This window comes from Chrysochloris asiatica, unplaced genomic scaffold (assembly GCF_000296735.1).
Source record: "Chrysochloris asiatica unplaced genomic scaffold, ChrAsi1.0 scaffold00025, whole genome shotgun sequence".
NCBI lineage: Eukaryota > Metazoa > Chordata > Mammalia > Afrosoricida > Chrysochloridae > Chrysochloris > Chrysochloris asiatica.
Window position 1 is genome coordinate 14,019,563 of NW_006408543.1, and position 5,549 is coordinate 14,025,111.

The following is a 5,549-nucleotide window of genomic DNA, read 5'->3' on the forward strand; positions in this document are numbered from 1 at the left end:
GATAACCCAAACTGGCAGAGTCTGGCCTCCTGGAAGAAAGGGAAGAAGTAGGTGGTGAAATCAGAAAGACAAACATTTAAAGACATGGTGAGGAGTTTTCCTCTCTCTGGAATGAGGAGCTACTTGTATTCGTGTCCGGGGGCTACTGTAGCAAATCACAACAAACTCCATGGCTTAAAACAACAGAACTGGATTTATTCTCCCTCGTTTCTGGAAACCAGAAGGCTGAAATCAGTATCACTGGAATAAGTCAAGAAACTGGCAATGCCACCCTCCCTCTGGATGTTCTAGGAGAGAATCCACTCCTGGTCTCTCCCAGCTTCTGGTGGCTGCTGGCTGTTCTCAGTATGATACTGTCTCTCTCTCATCTCTGCCTCCATCTGCACATCATGCTGTCCTCTGTGTCAAATCTCCTTCCATCTCCCTCTTACAAGGAATCCTGTGAGAGCATTAGGGACCACCCAGACACTCCAGGATAATCTCCACTTCAAGAGCCTTACCTCAATCACCTCTGCAAAGACCCTTTTGTTAAGTAAGGTTACAGGGGTGAGGCCCTAATGTCTTTGAGGGCCATTACTTTGTTGAAGGAGTCCTGGTGGCATAGCCGGTAACACGCTGGACTGCTAACAGCAAGGTCAGCAGGTCATATCCAACAGCTTCTCTGAGGGTGAAAGAGAAGGCTGTCTGCTCCCATGAAGATCCGCAGCTTCCGAAAGGCTACATAGGGTCACACTATGAGTGGGACCAACTCAATGTCAGTGGTCTCTTTGCCTGACATACGCCTCAATACTTTTCATGGGTCGCTATGGGTCGGAACCGACTCAAGGGCACTTAACAACAACAACAACAGGTGACAAGAGCTGATTGGTGCTATGAAAGAGCTCTCTGGCTGGGTAGGCTATGAAGCAGAAGGTCCAAAGAGGAGGTTCTTGTAGTAACCAAGAAAAACTAACTAATGCTTAAGAAGTAAACTTACCATATTGTTACACAAATTATGTGTTGTATGGGCTCCCCGGAAACAAAGCAGCTCCTCACACACTATCTTCCCATGTGCAGTACGGGTTATATGTGTGTGCATGTTATTTATACGGGCATGTGGGCACTGTATGTGAAAACTATAGTACACATTACAGGAGGAGGCTTCAAAATTTTCAAGGAAAAGTTCTATTATTTTTCAAATCCATTTTCCCATGATCTTTATGAAGCTCCCTTGTATATCTGTTACACCAAGAGCAGTTTATGAGGAGGTTGTATAGGAGTTATGAGGGAAGACTGAAGTTAGACTACCTGCTCCAAACCTCATATAGTACTCACTAGCTTGGTGACGTTGCTCTGAGATAAAAATGTGTAAAATATTTTACAAAGTACAATGCCTAGCACAGAATGAGCCCTCAATAAATATTAACTATACAAGTCCTGGGTGTGCGGTGGCTCTGTAGGATAAGCGCTGGACTGTGAATAACAAGATCGGCAGTTCAAGCCCAACAGATGAGGCTTTCTGCTTGTGCAAAGATTTACAGACTTGGAAACCCTATCAGGGTTGCTATGAATCAGAACCAATTCAATGGAACTTAACAACAACAGTATTCAAAACTAGCTTCACATCTACGGACTTTATACTGGAGATCAAAGTAATTCCCTTTTAGATTCTTAAAGTCAATGAGATGAATGGTCTAATGCAGTATCATCCACTGTATGCTTTAGATAGAATTTAAAAGCAAACTGCAAAAACACGATGTTATCAGTTCAGCTAATAGGATGAAATGAATAAAAATTAAAATAGTCCTAGTAAAATCATAAAATAAACTAGGCTAGAAAATTCAAACATCAAATAATCAAAACCATCTTTGAAAAACTTTAGGGGATTTTGTCACTTCCCATTTAAGAGCCTCTGATAGCTGTCCGGTGTCCTGAGGCTGAAGAACAAACTCCCTCATGTCCGGCCCTGACTGCAGCTCCAAGCAGTCCCCATCACTGCATTGCAACACATGAGCCTCTTTCAGTTTCACCAAGCTCCGTTCACCATGGGACACATGGGACAAGAGACTGCTGTTCTATTAAGTCAACTAAGGAGCTATGTTGGTGCTAGGTGCCATCAAGCTGGTTAAGACATAGAGACCTCGTGCACAACACAACAAAACACTGCCGGTACTATGCCGACCTCACAATTGTTGCTACACTTGAGCCCACTTCTGCTGCTACTGTGCAAATCCATCTCGCTGGGGGCTTACCCTCCACTTTACCCAGCATGATATCCTCCAGGGTCTGGTCCTTCCTGATAACATGTCCTAAGTATGAAAGAGGAAGTCTCACCATCCTGGCCTCTAAGGAACATTCTGGCTGTACTTCTTCCAACTCAGATTTTTTGTTCTGGCAGTCCCTTCTTCGCCAAGACCGTATCTCAAATGTATCAATTCTTCTACAGTCTTCCTTATTTACTGTCCAACTTTCACATGCATATGAACTATTGAAATGGCTTCGATCAAGGACACCTTAGTTCTCAAACTGACATCTTTGCTCTTGAACACTTTAAAGACTTTATTTCCTTAGCTGCTGCTTGCATGAGTGTTGACTGTGTACCAAAACAAAATGAAAAAAAAAAATCAAAATGAAGTCTTTGACAACTTCAATCTTGTCTCCATTTATCATGGTGTCGTTTATTGGTCCAGTTGTGAGGATTTTTCTTTTCTTTATATTGAATAATGTAATCCATACTGAAGGCTGTATTTTTTATCTTTATCAGTATTTTAAGTCCTCTTCAACTTCAGCAAGCAAGGTTGTTTCACCTGCATAGCACACGTTGTTCATGAGTCTTCCTCTAATCCTGATGCCATATTCTTCATTTAAGCCAGTTTTTTGGATTATTTGCTCATTTTAAGATTGAATAAGTATGGTGAAAAAAATACAACCCTGTTGCACACCTTTCCTGATTCTGTCAGAATGACTGCCTGTTGGTCTATGGACAAGTTCCTCATGAATACAACCAAGTGTTCTAAAACTACAGTTGTTGCTGTTGTTGTTAAGCACCACTGAGTCGGTTCTGACCCATATCAACCCTGTATAGGGTTTCCACGGAGCTGCTGATGAGCTTGAACCACCGACATTACAGTTCAAACCGACTTTACAGTCAAGCACATTAACCCACAGTGCCACACCAGGACTCCGGACACTATGGCCGGGGCAAAAATGATTAAAGAACCTATCTGAGATCTTGTCATTTTATCATTTGAAAGTAACCACTCGCAGAAGCAAGGCAGAACTAAAGAAAGTTACAAACCATGAATATCAATAAATCTTGAACAGTATCAGACTACGATGATTTAAAAGTGATTTGAACAGAAATGTCTTATAATTTGAAATGAAAATATTTCAATGTTTGTTGTTGTTGTTAGGCACCATCAAGTTGGTACCGACCCATAGCAACCTTACTATGCACAGCAGAATGAAACAATGCCCAATCCTGGGCCAACCTCACTACTGTTGCCACGCTTGAGTCCATCGATGCTGCCACTTGGCCAATCCATCTCGTTGGGGATCTTCCTCTTTTTCTCTGACCTTCCGCCTTACCAAACATGATATCCTTCTCCAATGATTGGTCCGTCCTGACAATATGTCCAAAGTACGAGAGACAAAGTTTGACCATCTTGACCTCCAAGGAGCACTCTGGCTGTACTTCTTGCAAAACAGACCTATTGGTTCTTTTGGCAGCCGATGGCACTTTCAGTAGTCTCCTCCAATACCATAACTCAAAAGCATCAATTCTTCTATGGTCTTCCTTATTCACTGTCCAGCTTTTGCATGCATATGAGGTTATTGAAAATATCATGGCTTGGGTCAGGCGCACCTTAGTCCTCAAGCTGACATCTTTGCTCTTCAACACTTTAAAAAGGTCTTGTGCTGCAGATTTCAGTGTTTACCCATCTAATTTATATATTACTCTGTAAAAAGAGCTTTGGTAACATAGGGGGCTGGGTTGCTATCTGCAAGGTCAGCAGTTCAAATCTATCAGCTGCTCTTCAGTAAAAAGATAAGGTTTTCTGCTTCTGTAAAGATTTACAGCCCCGGAAATCCTATACAGGGTTGCTATGAGTCAACTCCACGGCACACAACCACCAACCATCATAAAAGTCATTATCATATGAGCTACCTTCTAAAGTCCTTGTTCAGTTCTTCAACAATTTACATAAAGTCAGGCTCACACAATTAAATCCTGTCCTATAGGCTTATTATTTTCTGTGCCTATTGCTTTCCATCTTCTCTGGCTGGCTGGCCACCCACAGGTTGGTACTGTTGAGTCAGTTCTGACTAACGATGACCCCAGGATACAGTCTAAAAGGAGCTGCTGGTAAATTTGAATCACCAACTTAGCAGTTCAAACCGACCTGTCGGTTCAGTGCATTACCCTGCAGCAGCACACCAGGACTCTGATCATCTTTGGTTGGTAGTGTGTTGTGCAGTCAGTCAGTTCTGACCCATAACAACCACAAACTTGACAGCACTTAACAACAACAACAAAAGGTTTTCTTGGTACAAAATCACTAGTACTTATTTTCTTTATATCCACTCATTCAATCTGTTTTCTGAAGCACAGATTAATTTAATTACTTTTAGGCTTAGTAAAGCCCTTCCTTTTCTAACTGAGGCAGGCATACCTCAGAAGTCTCATAGTCTCAGAAGACACAGTTGATTCTTTGAACAAGATGCTAGACTCTCCCATGATGTCACTGTCTTTTCGAACTTGTTTTTTCATTGCTTTTATTGAGAAGCCATTAGAGCCCTGGTGGCACAGTGGGTTAACTGTTGCTAAGCAAAAGGTGAGCACTTTGAACCCACCAGCCACTCTGCAGGAGAAAGATGAGGCAGTCCGCCTCAATCTCCTACTGCAACCATTGAGAAAGTCCTCCTCCTACACAGAAACTGGACCAACCTTCTGAAAACAACATGGTTCAGACATCTCAAACACCATCACAGGAACTGGAACCACATGAAAACCCACTGCCCTAGAATCGGTACCAACTCAACAGCAGCCCTGTAAGAGTCCTGTGTGGTGCTGTGGGTTAATGCTCTGACTGCAAGGTCAGTCTGAACTGCAAGGTTGACGGTTCAAGCTTACCAACTGCTCCTCAGAAACCCTATACATGGTCGCTAAGGGTCAGCACCAACTCAACAGTGCTTCACAGCACAAGAGCAGGAAAGAGTAAAGTGTCTCATAGGGTTTCCAACAATGTTAATATTTAGAGGAGCAGCTTGCCACATCTTTTTTCCACAGAGTAGCAAATGAGTTTGAACTAACTGGCCTCTCAGTTTTCAGCTGAGAGATTTAACCACTGTGCTACCACTGCTCCTGGAACCATGCTAAACACACTTAAATGTAAAACGAATCCCAGGAACACATTCATGGTTACAATACTTTTGTTGTTGTCGTCAGGTGCCATCAAGTTGGTACCAACTCACAGTGACCCTATGAACAACAGAACAAAACACTGCCTGATCCTGGGCCAACCTCAAAATTGTTGCCACACTTGAGCCCATTGATGCTGCCACTTTGC

General features: G+C 42.7%; 1 protein-coding gene across 1 annotated transcript in view; it reads right to left on the minus strand.

The window, feature by feature from the left end:
* The window catches only part of PPP4R4 (protein phosphatase 4, regulatory subunit 4), a 158,336-nt gene that overhangs the window by 86,163 nt on the left and 66,624 nt on the right, over window positions 1-5,549 (minus strand).